Below are 24714 nucleotides of genomic sequence, written 5' to 3'. Positions count from 1 at the left end.
TTTCACGTCGTCGAATTAGTTGGTTGATTAGGTCGCTTGACAGGTTGTTATGTCAAGTAAAGTTAGTGAACAATTTTTTTATTGTTCATTATCAGTATTGTTTATTGTGGAACAAGCTTTATGGTCAAGATTGATGAATAGAATTGATAAGTAATGAATTTATAAACTCTCTCTCTCTCTCTCTCTCTCTCTCTCTCGTACGCACATGTATTATATATATATATATATATGTGTGTGTGTGTGTGTGTGTGTACATATATGTGTGTGTGAGTGTCTGTGTGTGTGTAATATATAATGTAGGCTATATAATGTTCTTTGTACAAGTGGTATAGAAGTTCAGAGTAATTGTGAAAACAAATAGTCTCTTTCGGTACATCTGCTTTGCAGCAAATAGGATATCTTGTCTTGTTTATGACATGTTTCGGAATGATATCCCAGTATGTGTTGTGCCTCGAACACAATAGAAAATAATTACGTATCATTTAGCGGATGATGCTTATGAAAGGATAATTGTAAAGCTCGGGAGGTTTCGTTCGTCTCTTCCAGCAATAAAAAGGCCGCCGGATACGACGACCATTTAGGTTTTTGCCGCTGTGAAATATACATTGATAATGCACATCTAAGGAGCTTTAATGAGGCACATCCTTGGCCTGAGGCTGTTTGAGAGAGAGAGAGAGAGAGAGAGAGAGAGAGAGAGAGAGAGGGAGAGAGAGAGAGAGAGAGAGTGCATATTTCATGTCTTATAAATACCCTGGGAATGGGTTAACTCCTCGATACCTTCTTATCATTGGAGTCATAGTCTAGTTTTTTCACTCATCATCGTCTGGACGCTCCTCGCCCACAACAATCTACTAACAACTAGGTACATAAGTCACTGCATAGTTGAACAGATGCAGACGGAGTTTTAGGGAAATGCTCAGTAATTTCTCCTTGTCATGTCTGAAAATTTAGCATGGACACTGATTTTGAGTTGAGTACCCCAACACCTATAGAGAGAGAGAGAGAGAGAGAGAGAGAGAGAGACTCGGGAATACAAGTATACAAAGATAAACACGATTACTTCAGTGTGTGTTTTAATCGCACTATTAACAGTTGTTTTTCCGTAATTAAATGCTATGGAAAGGGAAGTTTTCTTTTATGATTTTCACCATTTAAAACAGCATTAGAGTAGCAAAAATGATTGACATAACTGATATCAGCTCGATTTAAGCACAGTCCTTCATTCTTAAGGTGGTAATGTCTGTTATTCTCAAGGTGCTAATCTCTTGTATCTTTCGGATCCCGAACCAAATCCTTTTCCCCGTCTCTCCCATATCATTAAGTTGCACGCCCAATTAGTTGACTTATGATTATGTATACATTTATTTACGTACTTTTCCAATATCAAGATCGGTTCTCGAAAGAATATCAGATTTCCAGAAAGTGAACTTTGTTATTATTATTATTATTATTATTATTATTATTATTATTATTATTACTATAGAAATCAAGTACCCCCAAACACTCGGTGTTCATTGTTATTTATAGTGTATTTATCACTATGCACCAGGTGTTTGGGAAAGTGTTGTACACATTAAGGGAAATTGTATTCTAGGTATTTAAAAAAATGTGTTTTCTGCATATGGTTGTTTTGGGATTGATGAGGTTGATATAATATACTAGAAGCTCTTTTCTTTTCACCTATTTTTTCCAGTGAAGTCTGTTATATATTTTCTTGAAGTTGAGAAGCTAGAATTTGCAACAAACCTTAGCAGACTAATCAGGCGAATTATATACGTTTGCAATGGTGTCCAAAAAAATTTATAGGAAGAGTAGCGGTGATTTTATAATGGCATTTTTCTACACTGCATGGCGAGAAACATAAAAAAAAGGAAACATGTTAAAATCTCACCGTATTGATCGTAACTTATACCACATATCCCGGGCAAGAAGCATTGACTGGTACATAACCCCTTTTGCATCGCAACGTTTCAAGTTAAGAGAAATTTCCATATCATTCCAGGTGATAATTTCCCTGATGGAAATGCATAGTCAGTTTCATAGGCTTATTGATATTTAGATTTTATTTCATGCATTTTACATTGTTGGGAAAGTTGACATTAGCCAGTTTTATAGTTTGTCAGTGATTTATTTATATATTTGTGTTATTTCTCTTATATTTTATTCTTTCTCAATTTCTTCTCCATACTCTGCAGTTTCCATATGGGTACCCTTGAGTTATGATTGTTTTCTTCTTTTCCAATTACGGTTGCAGTTTGGATCGTAACAATAACAATAATAAAGTATATTTCCCTCCGTTTTTTACCTGTGGAAAATTCACATGGCGTTGAATGTGAGCTCTTTGTTTTCCCGTGAATTTAAATTTTTTGTTATCGTTTATTGATAGATGTAATTGTTAGAATTCAGCATTGTTTTTGTTTTGTGTGAAATAAAAAAACGCTTGAGGTAGAAAGCTAATTGAGGCTATTGAATATCGTTGTATTTTTATTTGATAAAAAGCGTTTGATAGAGAGAGAGAGAGAGAGAGAGAGAGAGAGAGAGAGAGAGAGTGAGAGAGAGAGAGAGAGAGCCCAGGTGGTTACTGAATATACTCTATTACGCTTTTGATATGTATTGTGCAAGGTAGTATAGGAATTTATAAGCCATTATTCTATTGAATATCTCTGTTGTGTTGATATCTTATTGTTCAATATTTTTATTATGCGATATAAATTGAATTAATTTGATTAAACTCCGACGGAATGTTAGAAAGCTTTTATTAGGTCTCGGATTTCCAAGAATTAGTTAGCACGAATAAAAATTATCCCCTTTTATTTCATTAAAGGTGAAGAAGCAATTCTTCTGTAATGTATTACTCACGGGGGGAGAACCGTATTGAAGATTTATACTTGCAGCAAAGCTCATCGATGTATATATAAGAAGGAGAAATAATGAAGGCTTAAATCCCAGTATTGATTGGTTGATTAATCATGAGTTATATGGCGTCATAGGTAAGCAAAAGAGTCTAGCAAATACCCGCTAGTTGCTTACCTTCCGCCGTCAAGATCTCAAGCAATTTAGGTCTATGATATTGGAGGGACGCGAGTGAAAGCGAAAGTGAAAGAAGTTTGGTGATGGTGGCCGTGTGGGATCCGGTGTCTGCAACGATTCGAAAGTTGATTTATGTTTATACCTCCCTTTGTTGTTGTTGTTTTCGTTGCTGTTTTTTTTTTTTATCATTTACGCTTCGCCGTTTGTTTCGTTAGAATATCTCTAAATGGAAAGGTGTGATGGAGTTTTTGTTTAGGATTTTCTCTTTAGTTGTTTTATTAATTCCGTTATTGTGTTGTTTTTTAAATTAGATTTTATCATGTTGATGGTATCTATTTTACCTTTGGTTAAACTGGTTTCTCGTTGAATGGAAAGATGTAGCCTACATCGCAATACTTTACATGATGGATTTTCCTCTTTTTCTTTCTTACCATATTACTCCTTCGTCAAGTGTAGATTGTTAAGCAATTCATTTTTGTATGAAGGAATGTTTTTTGTCAAGTCCACTTTTGGATACCCGTTTATACCTTGATCAGGTGTAGCTCCACTGAGGAGCTCAGGTGACAGTGCGAATCCTTTTTCCATTTTATAATTCGATGATTCTTTATATCGATCCGATGTTTTCAGTTAGTTTATTTTTATTGATAAAGGAAAAGGTAAACGGCATCGTTGAATTATTTTTATAATTCATCGTGAGACTGTGCTTGTATCTGTATGTGGTGTGGATACACATGTTATTATTATTATTATTATTATTATTATTATTATTATTATTATTATTATTATTATTATTATTATTATTATTATTATTATTATTATTATTCATCTAGAAAAAACCCAATCTTTCTTTTAACTATATCAGCATTTTTCCAATATATTGCTTATCATTTGCTATATATAAAAAAAGAAAAAAAAACAAATAAAAAGACATACTTAGAAAAATGGAAAAATAGATTCAAGATCGTTTTATTCAAATAGAAATGCAAATGACCATCCACTAAAAATAAGTAAACTATCTCTCATGGAGATACTTTCCACTCCAATCTTTGATTTTATTACGAAATGTTTGAATAATTAACAAATCATTTTATTGGCCTTCATGAACGGACTGGATTGTGGGCAATTTCTGGGTAATTAGTTGGTAATTTGATTTTCATAATGACATCAGTGAATGGCGGAAGACTTAATTTCATCGTCTGTTGAGTTTGTGTCTAAACCATTCGATAATTATGGACTGGATGGTCGAGTTGAACGAAATATTGGAATAATTATTTTCTTTCTGTTGTCTATAATTTATGATGAAATAAGTTGATTTGATGCGATTTACCTTATGAGTAATCAGTTTTTATTACAAAAGATATTTTAGATATTGTTGGTTTATATATATATATATATATATATATGTATATATATTTATATATATATATATATTTGTGTATATATATATATAAAGAGAGAGAGAGAGAGAGAGAGAGAGAGAGAGAGAGAGAGAGATTAGAAGTTTTGAAAAATTCTATTCTATGCTATTATTTTGCTGATAGGAGTTTGAGACCTCGCATATTTTTCCCCAAAATTAATTTTGAATGCAGTAAATTGACTAAATTTTGTGGAATCATCCACTATACTCTCATTCATTGCCGAACGGTGAAAAGAAGATTAAGTATTTGTATAAAGTATCGGAAAATATTTTTCGATATCATTCGAAGGCTTAAAAGTAGAAGATTATGATGATGATGATGATGATTATTATTATTATTATTATTATTATTATTATTATTATTATTATAGAAAGAAATTTGTGTATTTTCCTTTATGTAATAACGATAATCTATGGATAATAACCGCTACGTTTGGGCTAGCTGTCTTGCAGCTTGGGGTTAACCTCTCTCAACTCTCACCCCTTTTATTAGTATGAAGAATGAAGATGTTCTTTTCAGATTTTCGAGAGGAGGGTATAGAAGGAATTTGCCGTTTTGAACTTCTCTTATAATGCCTGGATTTTTCACCGTGTTTTTATTTATGATAATTCGTAATGACCATACGTTTTTATTGAACAACCTAAAATTAAAAGTAAATTTTTCCCTTAATAATGACATTACTCGATTTATCAAAAAAAAAAAAAAATCTGTACATAAAAGACGAACTAAAAGAAAGAAAATAAGCGTAAACTTTAATCAATGTGGTTACTATCCATTGTTTTTTCTATCTTCCTCACCTGTTGTTCCATGATGTTACCAGTTTAGTTAATACCCAAACCTGTTTTTTATGCTTTTAATCACAATATAATGAGGAATCGTGAGTGCCTCAAGGTTAGACTCCCCCGGGCTACTTATTCAACCTTCGGGAATTTCTGGTTTTGTTGGAAGAAAAATTGACACGTTCTTCATTGTTAGGTTTCGCTTTCAAGGGACCATTTATTTCATTGTTGACAAAATAAATCGTACATTTTTAATATGTAGATGGTAGTTTTTTGTGTATGTATATTTTATACGTACATGAATTTTGATCTACTGTCGTTTCTATGTAGGTGAATAGCCTATATTCTTATAAGTATTATTATTAGCTTAATGCGTTATTCTTTTTTTTACCTCATTTATTACGACGCCAGTTTTTAGAAATCAATTGGTATGCTAGTTGTGTACAAAGAATTGAAATAAACAGCATCAGGATTTGCCTTCTTAAGTAAGAAATATCAGGAAAATAATGTTATTGTGGGAAATTTAGCTTTTTACTCTAGATTTTTCTATCATCATAGATGGATATTGTTTTTGTGGATAATTTTTGCGATATACGCATCAATAGGTGAGCCATTCCTATAGTAATAATAACGATGATAATGATAGTAAGAAGAATCGTTTATTGTTTTTTCCCTTTGGCATCCACGTTAAACTTCCTTTTCTATTAGCGGTTTTAAAACATTGCGGAAGCAGTACATGGCAAAATAAATACTTAATAATGAGTGACAACCGCTCGATAAATGCATACTTACGAAAGGAAGCGCAGAGATTACCCTATTTCCCATTCATTTTTACGATGGCGGCGGATTGCACGGTGTGTCGCTGCCCTCGTTTGACCTGAGGCGTTCACTGGGAGACAGGAACAACGCCGGAATGGGAGACTTTAGTTCATTTCCTTGACTCGGAAACTTAGAAACATCATTCACTAGTTTAACTCGCCTGAAAATGCGTAAATTTCACACACATATTCACTCATATATATATATATATATATATATATACTGTATATGTGTGTGTGTGTGTGTATACATATATATGTATATATTATATTTATGTTTATCATATTAGCTGTTTACACGAATGCTTATGGTAGTGTAACGTTTTGCTTCATGTCTTGCCATTGTTACATTAATAAACTGATTTTTGGCTGAAAAATTATTGCTTCAAAGATTTTCGGTTATCACTTTGGTTATGAACTTTTAGGTTACGCTTTTTTTCTCCACACATATAAGATTCGCATCGTTGTGCTTCTGTTTGGAGAAATGCTTTAAAGTTCTTAATACCAGAATCGTTTTCCAAATAAGGCTGTCAATATTTCACATTGTCGCCCCATTATTAATATTCAATTTTGCATTATGTATATTATTTATATGGAGTTCTTATTTGTGTTGACGATCTGTCCATGGTTCTGAAAATAACACGATAAATATTAGCTGTCGCTGTTTAGTTTGTGAAATTTTAGGATTTCGAAGTTGGGAAGTTTCGATTAAGTGTTTAAAAGTGTTGCAACTTCTTTTCTATAAGGAAGGTGGGAGAATAGATAGCTCTGCATTTGTCACAAAATTATGACATTACTTCATTGAGGCATTTTTACGGTGACGAAGTTTGCCTTGATTTACTTGATGAGAGAGAGAGAGAGAGAGAGAGAGAGAGAGAGAGAGAGATTTTAAAAGAATCCTTTGAGATGATTACACTGATCAGCTGACCGTTAACTAGATTTTTTCTAAGAGATTTTCCCCAAAAATTCAAGTTGATGGCAATGAGAGAGAGAGAGAGAGAGAGAGAGAGAGAGAGAGAGAGAAATCTGATGTGTGTTTTACATAAGGCATATGGTTTACCTGGTATTTACCTTAACCAGGTGGTTGATTAGCAAGGGACCGACAAGTGAGGGATACTTTTTCCAAGAGAGATTTCTCGAGTCTTTATTTGCATTCTTGTGGGTTTTTTTTTTATATGTTCGTATACTGTATATTTAGAATGTTTATTCTTGTATGTATTTATGTTTTGAGATCTTTCCATGAAAAATTGACATTACAAAAGAAAAAACCACAATTTTGTTTATGATTGAATAGTATAGAAACATAGTTGCAAGAAAGCAAATACGCAACAATCCCAAATTTAGTGAAAGATATTGTTTTTGAATTAATGACAGATGGTATTGATACTTGAGTTCTGTCTTCAATATTAGTCTCCCCTATTCTTGTATCCTGAAGCTTCTAGGAATCACCGTATTAAATAAGTTAGATAGGTCATGTTGACTTTCTGCAACCTTGGCAGTCGTGCAATTCATATATTTACCCCAAAATAGCACGAGTGCTCACCGAATTATTTTTGCGTTTCTCGAAAGTCCGTCACCTGTCTTATGATATCTTTCACAAATCTGCTTCAAGTAGCGCGGGCGACAAGTATTAGTAAACACTTCCCGCAAATTGTTTACGAAGATGGCAAAAGAATGAAATTTGTTCCCCGAGGCCTTGACCAAGTGGCCCCAAATTGAGAAACGGGAATTTAGAACAGTTCGAAAGATCTTGGGTGACGCAGTGCGTGATGTCACGTACATGCGTGCAACGCCGTACTGATATCTGATGGCTGAGGTCTTACTAGAACTTGTCAGTTTCGTGATGTACATTCTACCGAATTCTTGAACTTATGAGTGTCTCATTTTTGGAGATGAAAATGGTGGCAGTTGCAGTTAATATTTCATTTGTGAATGCGTCATATGTATGGTTTAAGAGATGTAGGTCAATTGATTCGATATTCTCCTGAATAGAGCTGCATTTCGACATTAATAGATGCAGCCGTGATGTATACAGTATGATTTGTCATCGTTTGAACACGTTGCTCCATCTTTCATGTCGATATTGACGTAGAAATGTCAAAAATATTCCATAACACGAACTTCGTCTCTCTCTCTCTCTCTCTCTCTCTCTCTCTCTCTCTCTCTCTCTCTCTCCAACCATAGTGGAATTAACGCCAGATTGAGGTTTTACTCCTTCGTCATTAACGGCACCTGTTGAACACTCCTCATGTTGATATGGTTTACAGAAAACATACCTTTTCACAATGAATTAAAGATTATTTTTTATACATCATAGGAAATAACCCGAAGGGACTTTATATGATAGCATCTTTTATTTTCATAAAGGAACTTAAATCAAAGTATTGTAAAGCTGTCACCGAAAGTGATACATTTTTACCAAGATATATCAAATATATAAGACTTTATATATGGTTTTTATCTCAGTCTGTTTTGTGTTACGTTGAAATGTAAAGTAACATTTGATAGTGTATATTTATTGTCATTTCTGTCATATGCTAATTTTATTTCCGCACCCAAGAGTGATAAGTCAGTGTCTGTCTCTTATCGACGTTGCAATTTGTATACAATAATGAAAATAAAATACCCTTAGCTATTTTCATCTCTTTAGCCACATTCGCTTGAATGTAGCATTTCCCTTACTGAGAAAAGTCACATTCCAAACGGTGAGAAAAATCTCATTCATTCGAAGGTCGAGATAAAAATATAAAGTATTGCTGTACTTACTTTTAACGCTCCAAGACTTTGCCATGAGTCTGACTGTCAAACATCAAGAGAGGTAAATAGTGCCAAGTTATTCAACACCAGATGAAAACGTGTTTTTGAAATTCTGAAATAAAATATATTTTTTTTAAATTATTATTATTATTATTATTATTATTATTATTATTATTACTTACTTACTTACTTACTTACTTACTTACTTACTTACTTACTTACTTGAGGGGAAATATAGAAATGTAAAAGTAAAATAATGTTTTCCCTAAAAAGAGTTATAGAATTTAGGGAATGATTTTAATTCACTCTATTAAAATGTCAAACGTGGGGGTTGTAAAATGTCACTTTCTCTCTACCACATGATTAGAATTTCATATTCAGGGCTAAATTATAATTAAGCTTTTAATGAAATGTATAAAACTTGTTTGTAACTCAACTATGATACATTCCCGATTATTTTGCCACCACAAATCATGTTAAATTGGCATAGTTCAAGCAATTTTTTTCTGCAACAGGGTTAATTGTGAAATTTATAATCAACTCGATGAAATCATCTTAATAGAATTGGCGAAACAATTTGCATTGTCTGATATTACGTGGCAATTTAGATTTTATTTGATTTTAATAGGAAAGTTTATATCAAGTGAGGATTAAAGTCTGTTAAATTTTGAGTTCTGGTGATATCTATTAAAGAATTAGTTGTGGCGGCAGATAATTCGTAATCAGTTAGTAGTCTATAGTTAAAGTCTTTCATTCTGCACAGTGGGTCTTTTGCCATACTATTGGTTGTATGAAACCCGTTTGTTGCACGCCTCATAAAAACCATCATGAAGGAGGCCAGTTGTGATTAGCGTTCACTGAACCCTTCCTTTTTATCCGGACAAGAGACCGATATGAACTTACAAACTGCCTCGCATAGCAAGGAGCAGTTTTAAAACAGTGAAGTAGAAATAAAAAAAAAAAAGTAGTTTTGTGCACGATTATATGATAAAATCCCCTGTGTGGCATTTTCATGTGATTGAGAAATTGAAATTATTCAATCGATGAACTGCAAAGCAATGATTACTTGGCAATGTAATTTTAGAAGCAAGATGTTAAAATGAAAGATGTGTATATGTGAGCTCACGTTTTTTATGTATGAAAAATTCAAGAAATGTGATGACTATACTTATTCGTATGTAAAAGGATACGTGTGCTTTTGCCGGCACGAGCGCGTAAGTGATTTTGATAGGAATCTATCGTGTACCCAAGTCTTAACCAGCACCGAATGCCAGATCCGGAGTTAGGACGGGAACTTGCGCAAACTGACAAGGTTTCCACTAGTGAATGTGTCTGCCTTTACCTGAGGTGTCAAGGAAAGGCGACCTGTCACAATGCAAATTACGTGAGATTACACGAGGTTACATGAGACGACATTACACGCGGTTACGTCACTATATTTATATGCCCTACTCGTGGCCCGGGTATATATTGTCTTGAAGGGAAGTAGTATTTTCTTACCAGCCGCACTCAAGACAATGTAAATCTTGTGGTTGGTATATCATATTGTAATTGCATTATATATTGCTGGTTGTGTGCTTATGATACGGGTACTTGTGCGAGAGTGTGATTATTATGTATGAACATGTTTTGTTCTATTGTATGATAGGACCCCATTAGTATGTTATTAGATATAACGAAATACATATGCAGGTATATATATATATATATATATATATATATATATGTATATATATATATATATATATATATATATATATAAACATATAATATAAATATATGTATATATATAAACATATATATATATATATACATATATATATATATATATATATATATATATATATATACATATATAAATATATATATACATATATATATATATATATATATATATATATATATATATATATATATGTATATATATATATATATATATATTGTCTTTAAGATCGATGATCCTCAGCAAATTAACTACAATATTAGAATTATTGTCGTCCAGTACGATGCTATTTCCTTTCAACACTACCTCCTTCATATATAAGTTATGAAGTTACTCTATGTAGGTTTCAGTATGGTACATATCTTCACTATAGTTAGAACTTTCCGTCTGTGCCCTCCCTTATAATTAGGGTTGAAAAAAAAATCATTATTTTTTTCTTTAAAAAAAATAATGAAATAGTTATTTTATCATAAAGAAAAATAATGACTAATTTCATAATACTACGAATCTTTTAGATAAATTTCTCAATCAGCAACTTTTTAGTTATTGAGGATGTTTAACTGCTTCATCCAACCCTTATTCTCTTCTTTAATTTTATGTTAACATTGTCAGTATTTTACTATACAGTATATGCAGCATACATGCATATGTATTAGTAGGCGTTTGCACATTTTACTATACACACACACTTCCAAAACTAGTTCCTATTTATAAGTATTGTAACAAATGAATAAAATCCTATTTAATAGCTATACCATTTCTGGTAAAATTGGTGTTCTTAAGAATTGAAGTTGCTGTTGCAATTATACAAGTTATAAAGGTCTCGATTTTTTTGACAGTTAACAGGAATTAAAAAAATTGTTGCTAGTACAGTACGCACATGGAGAAGTCCATAATATTTTCCTAGTTTTATTTCTTACTGTGTAAGTCCTACTGTATGTTAAAATAAAACTGGTGTAGCCTGTATTTGCATTTTTGTTTGATTTCAGTTTCGCTTGTATTTCTCTGTATTTATGTACTACTTACTATAACTTGTCGGCTACGATTAAATCATTAGTCTGAATTTTGGTTTTTAAGAGAAAACTCATCTTTAGTAATGTATATTAAAGCATGATTTCATTTAATATAGATCAAGTTCAATACCAGAAAATAGTAAACATATCTCTGATTTTGGGTTTGGATTTGCATGAGAACAAAATCGAAAACAGGTAACATAAAATTCCGATCAACCGAGCAAGCAAAAGTGACTTAGATTTGTTTTTGCATTGTAAGTAATTGATGATGTTTTTTATAACTTATCCTATAATCTAAGTGCAGCAGTTTTGTAAGATTAGGTATAGGAGCAAGCTTACAAAATTTATTATGAAAATATAGAACTCTATATATAGGTTAGGTCTTTTCAAATTAAATACACATCAAAACTAATGTGAATAATCCTTAATATTTGTTTTTTAGTAATCATAAAATGTGCAGCTCAAGTTATTTAATTTGTTTTGCAACCTCTCGTACTGCCCAGGATGCAAGCGCCGTTAGGAAACAAGAGCTCCTTGCACCTTAACCGATGTCTTTCAATCCATGTGACCTTTGACCTCAGTTTAATTAGATTTTTTCTAAATAGGATCGTTATTCCCAAACACAACCCTTCTATCTTGTCCGGCACAAGACAAACATGAGTGAAATTTGCCAGCCGCGATGTTGCATCAGTAATGTCGTAATCATGTAGAACTAACATTCCTTCATATTCAGATTCTAAGGGACATTGCAGCGTTTGAATGATGGAACCAGTAAAACGTGAGAGTTTCTTTGCTCATGGATTTGGCCGGCTGAATGATTCTAGGAGTTTTCATCAATCTGACTTTCTCTTTTCAGAGAATGCACGTATTCGCTATTGTCATAACGTTGGTCGTTACTTTCCTTCGTTTTCAGTTTACTCTCTCTCTCTCTCTCTCTCTCTCTCTCTCTCTCTCTCTCTCTCTCTCTCTCTCTCTCTCTCTCTCTCTCTCTCAGACCTTGAACCCAGAAAGACGCCTAGGCAAGAGAAAGTACTATTTTTACCAGTCTCCCTTCAACCTGCCCCTCTACGTCAGAAGGATGATCCTGCTGGAGTTTCTTGTGGGATTCCTGGACTAAAAGTGAAAACGGATGGGCCTTGCCACCCGCCCGGTGCAAACCTTTGGACATCCACCCACCCCTATTGTGGTAACCCCACCCCCACTCCATTCTCTCTTTCTCTCCTGCCTTTCCACTGCCCACATCACTGCTGAGAGCCACTATTTCTACCAGGTGGTCTTGGTTGGCTAAGTATATATCGGTTGTTGTTGAATCGCTCTGAGCTTGTTCTCAATGAGGTAATTGGTGGATTGCACAATGAGGTAATTTCTGTTACTTTTGTGGCATATTGCTCTCTAAATTTTAGATATTCTTGTCTGTATGACATCAAGTGACGTTACTGGGTGACATTACTTTCTTGTATAATATAGTCTTGTTATGATGGAAACGTCCGTGACTTGAGTAAATTTATTGGAATTTACTGGTCACAAAAATAGTTGAACGTTTTGTACATCGATGCAAATTGATTAAGTATATCACCGATTTATTTAAAGTTTTTAATTTTTTTTTCTTGACATTATTCATTCAAACTGTTTTTAAATCTATATTTTATTCCAATCCTTTTCCGAACCCTGTCTTTTAGAATTTTAACTTTCACACGTCTGTGTTGGTTTTTATATTATGAAAAAACACTTTTTAAGCTTCCTTATGGAAATATGTATCGCTTAGGTTATGATTATGTTTTGATGTCACGTTAATTTATATATTTACAGGCTATAAACACAGTTGTGTTCTTACATTTTGCTTACGAAAATGCCAGTGAATATTTCCGAGTCTTTTGCATAGGAATTTGCATTTGGTCTCATCTTTTTTTTTTCTCCTTTTATTCTCCAAATTTACAGCTGTTCAATTGAGCAGTGTTTGTATGTTTTTGTATTTTTAACGTGTTTGTTATGGCATGACTGGAGAACTTTAACTCCTCATGTTAGTATCGTGTTCGGCGCAGATACTTTTTTTCTGGCTGCAGCTGTGCGTTGTTTACGCTCTTTTTACGCCTTTCTACACTCGAATACTTTCCTGTATTACGTTAAGTCTACTCTAAAGGCGAAACGATAAAATTAGATGGATTACGAGTTGCCATAATATACATTTGATATATTTTAATGGGAAGTAACAAGATACAATTGTTGTAAATGATAGAATTTAAGGTAAGCTTTATATAAGAGAGAGAGAGAGAGAGAGAGAGAGAGAGAGAGAGAGAGAGAGAGAGAGAGTGTGTTTTACCTCACATATAAAACATTTTCTTCGATTCTGTTGACATATGGTAGACACCATCATTGTCATTCGAAAGTTTTGTACCGCAGTCAAACTCAGCTCTCTCTCTCTCTCTCTCTCTCTCTCTCTCTCTCTCTCTCTCTTTCTGTGTCTGGAATAGATAATGTAACTTTCTCTACCTATTGCGAATATACGTATACGTTACGCCACCATTGGTATTCATCATCATCATCTACGCCTATTGACGCAAAGGGCCTTGGTTAGATTTCGCCAATCGTCTCTATTATTATTATTATTATTATTATTATTATTATTATTATTATTACTAGCTAAGCTACAACCCTAGTTGGAAAAGCTAGATTCTGTCAGCTCAAAGGCTCCAACAGGGAAAAGTACCTTAGTGAGGAAAGGAAACAAAGAAATATAAAATATTTTAAGAACAAAAACACCACCAAAATAAATACTTCCTATATAGACTATAAAAACTTCAACAAAACAAGAGGAAGAGAAATAAGGCAGAATAGTGTGACCGAGTGTACAATTAAGCAAGAGAACTTTAACCCAAGACAGTGGAAGACCATGGTACAGAGGCTATGGCACTTCCCAAGACTAAAGAACAATGGTTTGATTTTGGAGTGTCCTTCTCCTAGAAGAGCTGCTTACCATAGCTAAAGAGTCTCTTCTACCCTTACCAGGAGGAAAGTAGCCACTGAACAATTACAGTGCAGTAGTTAACCCCTTGGATGAAGAGCAATTGTTTGGTAATGTCAGTGTTGTCAGGCGTATGAGGACAGAGGAGAATATGTAAGGAATAGGCCAGACTATTCGGTGTATGTGTAGGCAAAGGAAAATTGAACCGTAACCAGAGAGAAGGGTGCAATGTAGTACTGTATTAGGTCCCACATATATTTTCTTGGTTTAAACCCTTATTAAAGTGTAAAATTCAAAATTTTTACATTAATTTGCTAGATATTTTAGATATATACTTATTTGTATTTTCATTTCTTCCTTATAACTTTCTTATTGTTATAGATTATTCGCGTAAGTTTAATGAACCTTCAAGACTTATTTTAATATATATGACTATAAAAATAAAACATGTGAATTGTGTGAAGAATATATATATATATATATATATATATATATATATATATATATATATATATATATATGTGTGTGTGTGTGTGTGTGTGTGTGTGTATATATATATATACATATATACATGCATATATATATATGTATATATATATGTATATATATATAAATATACATATACATATATACATACATATATATATATATATATATATATATATATATATATATATATATATATATATGTATGTATGTATATACATATACATTACATATATTTATATACGAAAATTATCTTGACCTAAGCCAATGCCATTCTAAGTTGGCTCGACTGAACCACGGACCGTGCGAATATGAACGTAGCTCTGTACACTTGTGTAGTCTGCATATGTAGCGTATGTCTGATAACGGTTAGACGGCAGAAGCCATGGTATTTCAAGGTTAGCAAGATTTCCCGATCTAAGGGTGCCTAAACGTAATACAAATTCTCAAGGCTTAGCACAAGTTGGTGTTAGTTGGAGCATGATGAAGCATATTTTTTATTTATTTATTTTTTTGTCAGTCTATGTTCCGTTACGGTATTGATAGTTGCACATCATTGCAATTCCAGGTGGAATGTAAAGTTCATCGACTGTACAACAGGATTATCGGATTGCGATATATATATATATATATATATATATATACTTTAGCCTGAACACCAAACAAAAAGTTTATTTTTCGTTTTCGTCTTCGTGGATGCAGTCTGTGGATTTTTATTTTTTTATTATTCATATTTTGTTTTTGAGTGGATAGAATCCGTTGATTATTATTAGATTTTGTTACTTGTCTACACGATTTCTCTCTATTCCTTAATGGCTATTTTTTTATTCTAAGATAACGGAAAGTCTCTCTCTCTCTCTCTCTCTCTCTCTCTCTCTCTCTCTCTCTCTCTCTCTCTCTCAACTATTGAAATAAAGTTAGTGACTGTTGGATGAAACATTTTCCAACAAGCACATTTAATTGAAGTGATTAAGAAGATGCTGTACATGTTGATTCAGTCATCCTTATCTGACTATTTTGTTTGATTTTTAAAAACTTGAATAATGCCATTGTTTCGATTTAAGAAAAGAAATGAACCTCTGAGATATCATTGTGTTTATGCATGGTACAATGCTCGTTTGTGTTATCGTGTTTTTTAAGACCATCCTTATTGTTTTTGTCTTTGCTTGCTGTGGTATTTTTTAAAAAAGTGTATTGTTTTCAGAAAATAATCTCATTCACTATTATTGTGTCAATAATTCTACGTTTTTCCCGTTCATTTTTCTTATGTATCGTTACTAATTTTATGATTTGTACCAATATAATTTTACTCATCTTTTTTAGCACCCTCTCAGTTCATGCAGATAATATTTTATTTCATTCAATAAAACCGAATGTTGACTTTGTAATGTGGAAGAAATTGGCAATGAGATTTATTTTTAAATTATTTGTTAAGAATAAATGTGGCAGTTACGATTATGTTTATTTTTTCTCTAGAACTAATCACACCAGCTATCCTACAAAGAACTATATCTAATTTTATAAAAATGGTTCTGATTAAATCTTTGTTACATGGGACTAACTTAACTCATTTGCTTTCTCCTTCAAAAATACAAATCCCACATTAAGAATCTTCACTAAGAACCACTAAGCTCTCACTTGTACAACTGGCAGTGAAGAGGCAATTCCCATTAAGGAAATACGATTTCGTTGCAGTTTGAAGACTTTCCTTCATCGCCGAAAGGCCTCAGAGTTAGTGATGTGCAATCACACACAAACACACACACACACGGAAAATGGACATATTATTCATGATTTGAAATTAGTCCCGTCTTCCACTACGTTGCGAGAGATTATATAATTACTATAGTACTAGAGGGAGAGAGAGTGAGCTGTTGCGCAAGTATCTGTCTCACGAGAGAGAGAGAGAGAGAGAGAGAGAGAGAGAGAGAGAGAGAGAGAGAGAGAGAGACGGGGTTGCCAACCAAGTTCGAAAATGACTAGAAAGCTGTTTGTTATCGTGTCTCCGTTTGTTTTCACACAAACATTGCGGTTACAATTTAAGCGGTTACGACGGTCGGTGACACTCGTCGAAAGTGGTTCGTAATGAACGAAAGTGACAATAGGCACTACTTCTGCCTCCTTCCCCTTCTTTCATTATGTCGTTTCTCTCATTACCTTATCCCCCTCCCTCAACAACCCACATTAACCGCAGTTTGGTAAATCCATCGCCTTGCCTTACCTAGTTATCCACAATTAAGTGCATCTAAAGATTTCTTAAAAATTAATATACAATTATTTATGCATATGCGGTACATATAGTGCGCGTATCAGCAATAAGTAATCTATATTTGTCCCAAGTTCCATTTCCCATTTATGATTTTTTTTAATACCTGTAAGATGGGTGAAGGCACAAGAAGAGTTGGAAGACCCAGGCCTACACGGCTGAGGACTATGAAGCATGAAGTAGGAGATGATGAATGGAGAAGTATTGAATGAAAAGCTCAAGATAGAGACGACTGGCGAGATCTAACCGAGCCCACTTGCGTCAACAGGCGTAGGAGGAGATGATGATGTAGTTGGGTGAAAGTATATCTCCAGAAAATGTCCAGGTTTCTTATACTTGCAAAATAGACACACCAGCAGTACGTTAACACTTCCTCAGATAACAGCCAGTCTTGGATAATGTGGATAATTATTATCAAAAGGAGGAGATTTGCCAGCCCAATGAGTCAAGCGTAACTCTTACAAAGAAGGAATAATATATTTATATTTAGTCTAATAGAAAAAAAAAAAACTAAATGTAAAGTAAATATAAAAGATAATCTGCTGCAGATAGAAATTAGATTTTTCTATCAAACTTGTATTTCCTAAAACCGTTATAATCTTAATAACAGAGAATCTTTCAGAATCCGATAAATTGTCGAACATATCTGACCAAAACATAAATATCTTTGTTTTTTGAAAATTTTACAATCGCAGAAATAGTTTGGATGGTTTAAATAGTGTCATATTACACCTGAGGACTGTCACATGAGATGTGCACATTAAAAATCGAAGGGTCATATCTTATTATGTATTTGTAATATTGTTAAATTTATTTATTTATTTTTATCTTAATGCATAAACAAGAAATTTTGTTGTACATTCTAGTTTTCTTCTGTAGATGATGATACTATTCTACAAATTTTTTGCTCTGCCCTTTTTACCTTTCTTGCTGCATCTTACTGTGTTATATATATATATATATATATATATATATATATATATATATATATATATATATATATATATATATATATTTATATATGTGTATATATATATATATATATATATATATATATATATATATATACAGTATATATATGTGTGTATAAATTATTTTATTTGTATACAGTATATACTTATATGTGTGTATAGATTTCTTTGAATAAACTTTTTTGTTTACCAATTTTATTGATATAAATTGCGCAATTGTTTAGTACTTGTCTTACATTGCATCAAATGGTATGGGTTACAGGATGGTAAATCGTCTACAAATAAGAAACATGAAATTTTTGTAGTTTTTTTGCGGTTAGTTGATGAGCTGGAATGCCACATTTATGATTTTAGTTAAGTACCCATCATCTGAAATGTAGAAATTATAAAACTACAATAGTAATAATAATAATGATAATATAATAATAATAATAATAATAATAATAATAATAATAATAATAATAATAATGATAATAACAATAATGATAATGATAATAATTAATAATAATAATAATAATAATAATAATAATAATAATAATAATAATAATAATAATAATATTAAGGCTCTGCCAAATAATATAGCTGCATTTAAATAGTTAATTGTGTATTTAGGATTTATCAAACATATAAGAAAGATTAAAAAAAAAGCGAAATATGGAATAAACTTAGCTGAGTATTCATACTGATAATGATTTATATAAAAAAAATAATAATAATGATAGTAATAACAATAACAATAATAATAATAATAATAATAATAATAATAATAATAATAATAATAATAATAATAATAATAATTATGATAATGTTATGAAACATTATATTAGTACTAACGCCTAATTATCTATCCGATCATGTCTTTAGTCGTTGCATTCCATTTATTTGGTAGTATTTGTTTATTTCTTTACATTATCTTCATTGTATAAGTAAGCAAATCAGATGATTCCTCAAAATTCGAAAATGAAATATGACTTACCAATTAATGTACCAAAGATTTTTTTTCCGCTTACCGGGAATTATAATTGGCATTTAAGATAATATTCAGAGTCACCTATCAAGGTATTTTTAATCTCCAAAGAGGTCAAGATTTTTCAATATTTTTTTTCTTCGGATATATGTTTAAATTATAATAGAATATCAACTAAATTGCATTTTCTTTTATGGCAATATGTCTTGAATTTATATGTTAAAATGCGGTGATAAGGACGTGCGAGTGTGTGAAATATCATGAATTTGATACGAGAAAAAATAGAAGATCATAGACTAAAAAAAAAAAAAAATTATAGCTCCCTGGCCCAAATGAATGGGGCGATATACCAGTAACCATCGGAGGTGCGGAATGTGTAGGTGAAAGCTGTCTACACACACACATACACACACTCTCTCTCTCTCTCTCTCTCTCTCTCTCTCTCTCTCTCTCTCTCTCAGCGTTACGTAATGAATGCAAATTTTTCTCATTTGTCAGAACACACTAAGCTTAAAATTTGTTTAAAACCATTTTCTCTCTCTCTCCTCTCTCTCTCTCTCTCTCTCTCTCTCTCTCTCTCTCCTCTCTCTCTCTCTCTCTCTCTCTCTCTCTCTCTCTCTCTTGCTTTAGTGTAGTGGCAGTCTGTATGTGTCTCATTGCACGATGTCTGACGGTTTCAAAAGAAAAATCATTCAATCCTCATAGTGTTCCTGTCCATCCTGCCGAATAGGCTTTAATCGTCTCTCCCCTGGCGTTACGTGAACCTTGGTGCGAATTAGCCATCTCTCTCTCTCTCTCTCTCTCTCTCTCTCTCTCTCTCTCTCTCTCTCTCTCCAATGCATTAATGAATTGAAGTATGAGTGCACCAATGAGTGTTGGTTTTATTTAGTCAGGAGCCAGCCGCTGTAGGGGAATGAGCTTAATGTTTGATCGATGATACTACCACTAGAGAGTTATGGCGTCTTTTGACTGGCCATACAGTACTATATTGGATCCTTCTCTCTGGTTACAGTTCATTTTCCCTTTGCCTTCACATACACCGAATAGTCTGGCCTATTCTTTACTGATTCTCCTCTGTCCTCATACACCTGACAACACTGAGATTACCAAACAATTCTTCTTCACCCAAGGGGTTACTAGCTTACTGCACTGTAATTGTTCAGTGGCCACTTTCCTCTTGCTAAGAGTAGAAGAGACTTTAGATATGGTAAGCAGCTTTTCTAGGAGAAGGAGACTCCAAAAACAAACCATTGTTCTCTAGTCTTGGGTAGTGTCATAGCCTCTGTACCATGGTCATCCAGTGTCTTAGGTTAGAGTTCTCTTGCTTTAGAGTACACTCGGGCACACTATTCTATTTAATTTCTCTTCCTCTTTTTTGTTAAAGTTTATATAGTTTATATAGGGATATTTATTTTGATGATGTTACTCTTCTTAGAATATTTTATTTTTCCCTTTTCCTTTCCTGGCTGGCTATTTTCCCTGTTGGAGCCCCTGGGCTTATAGCATCCTGCTTTTCCAACTAAGGTTGTAGCTTAGCAAGTAATAATAATAATAATAATAATAATAATAATAATAATAATAATAATAATAATGATAATGATGATAATAATGATAATAATAATAATCATAATAATAATGATAATAATAATAATGATGATATATATGTATATATATATATATATATATCTATCTATCTATCTATCTATCTATCTATATATATATATATATATATATATAAATTATATATATATATATATATATATATATATATTATATATATATATATATATATATATATATATATATATATATATATATATACGTGCGTGTGTGTGTGGGTGTGCTTATATTATGTTTGAGCACGTGTACATATCTGATATTTGGAAGGTTTCTTGTTATGCTCTCAAATATTGGCATATGCTGTTTTATGCTCGTAATAATAACGTTCCTATTTGAAAATTGAAACATTTTCATATCCTGTATAAACTTGCGTATCCGGGATACCAATTGGAAAAAAAAAATCAAAGAGAAAATCTCATGATCGTGTTTTTACAACTTTTGATATTTTATTGGTTCAGCGTTAGTATTATGAACAGTATGAATTTTTGGCAGAAAACAAGAAATGGCTTTATATGCATTTTAGTCATAACTACTATTATTCTTATTTTTATTGGTGGGTTTTATAAACGTTATTATTGTTTTATTTTGGGTTTCTCAAGTATCTTGTTAATTTCTGGATTTTTTTTTTTTTGGTGTGTGGTTTTCTTTAAATCTAAAATGTCTTGCTCTTCCTTCATGTCTAAGCCCTAACTTTCTTCCTTATCTTCTTTTTCAAGCTTGAAATAAAAAAAAAGCGACTGATAGTTTTCCGGTATAACAATCTTTTAAACGCAAAACACTATTGAACTTGCAAAGCAAGATTCCGTGAAACGGAGTGACCATTTGCAAAATATTCAAATAAAGAAATGAATATCAAAGAAGTGTGGTATAATGCAGATGACTTAAGAATGTATAAGAAAATTAGGGCAAAAAGGAACATGGGCAGGATGTCGCTGCAATCCCGTCCATTGACCGGATATCCTATTGCGCGTAACAGAGCCGATTCAGGAAAGCCATTTCAGTCCGTTCACACCTGAGGTCGACCAAGGATGGTCATGACCTCGAGGATGATGATATTTGAATTTGTACTTCAATGAGGTTGAAAATGGGTTAAAAGTTTTTTTTCTTTTTTATCAGCGGGTGATACTAAGCCGACTCTCTCTCTCTCTCTCTCTCTCTCTCTCTCTCTCTCTCTCATACATACACACATAATTTGCATATATATATATATTTATATATATATTATATTTATTTATATATACACACACACACATATATATATATATAATAATATTAAGGCTCTGCCAAATAATATAGCTGCATTTAAATAGTTAATTGTGTATTTAGGATTTATCAAACATATAAGAAAGATTAAAAAAAAGCGAAATATGGAATAAACTTAGCTGAGTATTCATACTGATAATGATATAAAAAAAATAATAATAATGATAGTAATAACCATAACAATAACAATAGTAATAATGATAGTAATAATAATAATAATAATAATAATTATAATAATGTTATGAAACATTATATTAGTACTAACGCCTAATTATCTATCCGATCATGTCTTTAGTCGTTGCATTCCATTTATTTGGTAGTATTTGTTTATTTCTTTACATTATCTTCATTGTATAAGTAAGCAAATCAGATGATTCCTCAAAATTCGAAAATGAAATATGACTTACCAATTAATGTACCAAAGATTTTTTTTCCGCTTACCGGGAATTATAATTGGCATTTAAGATAATATTCAGAGTCACCTATCAAGGTATTTTTAATCTCCAAAGAGGTCAAGATTTTTCAATATTTTTTTTCTTCGGATATATGTTTAAATTATAATATAATATCAACTAAATTGCATTTTCTTTTATGGCATATATGTCTTGAATTTATATGTTAAAATGCGGTGATAAGGGACGTGCGAGTGTGTGAAATATCATGAATTTGATACGAGAAAAAATAGAAGATCATAGACTAAAAAAAAAAAAAATTATAGCTCCCTGGCCCAAATGAATGGGGCGATATACCAATAACCATCGGAGGTGCGGAATGTGTAGGTGAAAGCTGTCTACACACACATACACACTCTCTCTCTCTCTCTCTCTCTCTCTCTCAGCGTTATGTAATGAATGCAAATTTTTCTCATTTGTCAGAACACACTAAGCTTAAAATTTGTTAAAACCATTTTCTCTCTCTCTCTCTCTCTCTCTCTCTCTCTCTCTCTCTCTCTCTCTCTTGCTTTAGTGTAGTGGCAGTCTGTATGTGTCTCATTGCACGATGTATGACGGTTTCAAAAGAAAAATCATTCAATCCTCATAGTGTTCCTGTCATCCTGCCGAATAGGCTTTAATCGTCTCTCCCCTGGCGTTACGTGAACCTTGGTGCGAATTAGCCATCTCTCTCTCTCTCTCTCTCTCTCTCTCTCTCTCTCTCCAATGCATTAATGAATTGAAGTATGAGTGCACCAATGAGTGTTGGTTTTATTTAGTCAGGAGCCAGCCGCTGTAGGGGAATGAGCTTAATGTTTGATCAATGATACTACCACTAGAGAGTTATGGCGTCTTTTGACTGGCCATACAGTACTATATTGGATCCTTCTCTCTGGTTACAGTTCATTTTCCCTTTGCCTTCACATACACCGAATAGTCTGGCCTATTCTTTACTGATTCTCCTCTGTCCTCATACACCTGACAACACTGAGATTACCAAACAATTCTTCTTCACCCAAGGGGTTACTAGCTTACTGCACTGTAATTGTTCAGTGGCCACTTTCCTCTTGCTAAGAGTAGAAGAGACTTTAGATATGGTAAGCAGCTTTTCTAGGAGAAGGAGACTCCAAAAACAAACCATTGTTCTCTAGTCTTGGGTAGTGTCATAGCCTCTGTACCATGGTCATCTAGAGTCTTAGGTTAGAGTTCTCTTGCTTTAGAGTACACTCGGGCACACTATTCTATTTAATTTCTCTTCTTCTTTTTTGTTAAAGTTTATATAGTTTATATAGGGATATTTATTTTGATGATGTTACTCTTCTTAGAATATTTTATTTTTCCCTTTTCCTTTCCTGGCTGGGCTATTTTCCCTGTTGGAGCCCCTGGGCTTATAGCATCCTGCTTTTCCAACTAAGATTGTAGCTTAGCAAGTAATAATAATAATAATAATAATATTAATAATAATAATATAATAATAATAATAATAATAATAATGATGATAATAATGATAATAATAATAATCATAATAATAATGATAATAATAATAATGATGATATATATGTATATATATATATATATATATACACGTGCGTGTGTGTGTGTGGGGTGTGCTTATATTATGTTTGAGCACGTGTACATATCTGATATTTGGAAGGTTTCTTGTTATGCTCTCAAATATTGGCATATGCTGTTTTATGCTCGTAATAATAACGTTCCTATTTGAAAATTGAAACATTTTCATATCCTGTATAAACTTGCGTATCCGGGATACCAATTGGAAAAAAAAAATCAAAGAGAAAATCTCATGATCGTTGTTTTTACAACTTTTGATATTTTATTGGTTCAGCGTTAGTATTATGAACAGTATGAATTTTTGGCAGAAAACAAGAAATGGCTTTATATGCATTTTAGTCATAACTACTATTATTCTTATTTTTATTGGTGGGTTTTATAAACGTTATTATTGTTTTATTTTGGGTTTCTCAAGTATCTTGTTAATTTCTGGATTTTTTTTTTTTTTGGTGTGTGGTTTTCTTTAAATCTAAAATGTCTTGCTCTTCCTTCATGTCTAAGCCCTAACTTTCTTCCTTATCTTCTTTTTCAAGCTTGAAATAAAAAAAAAGCGACTGATAGTTTTCCGGTATAACAATCTTTTAAACGCAAAACACTATTGAACTTGCAAAGCAAGATTCCGTGAAACGGAGTGACCA

The 24714-nt window shown here is 32.5% G+C and overlaps 1 protein-coding gene across 1 annotated transcript in view; it reads left to right on the top strand.

Annotated features, from left to right (window-relative positions):
• LOC137621510 (ral guanine nucleotide dissociation stimulator-like 1) overlaps window positions 1-24714 on the top strand; it is a 221152-nt gene that overhangs the window by 72839 nt on the left and 123599 nt on the right.

This window comes from Palaemon carinicauda, chromosome 28 (assembly GCF_036898095.1).
Source record: "Palaemon carinicauda isolate YSFRI2023 chromosome 28, ASM3689809v2, whole genome shotgun sequence".
Taxonomy (NCBI): Eukaryota; Metazoa; Arthropoda; class Malacostraca; order Decapoda; family Palaemonidae; genus Palaemon; species Palaemon carinicauda.
The sequence above is the reverse complement of the archived record's forward strand: the minus strand, read 5'-3'. Positions and strand labels throughout refer to the sequence as shown.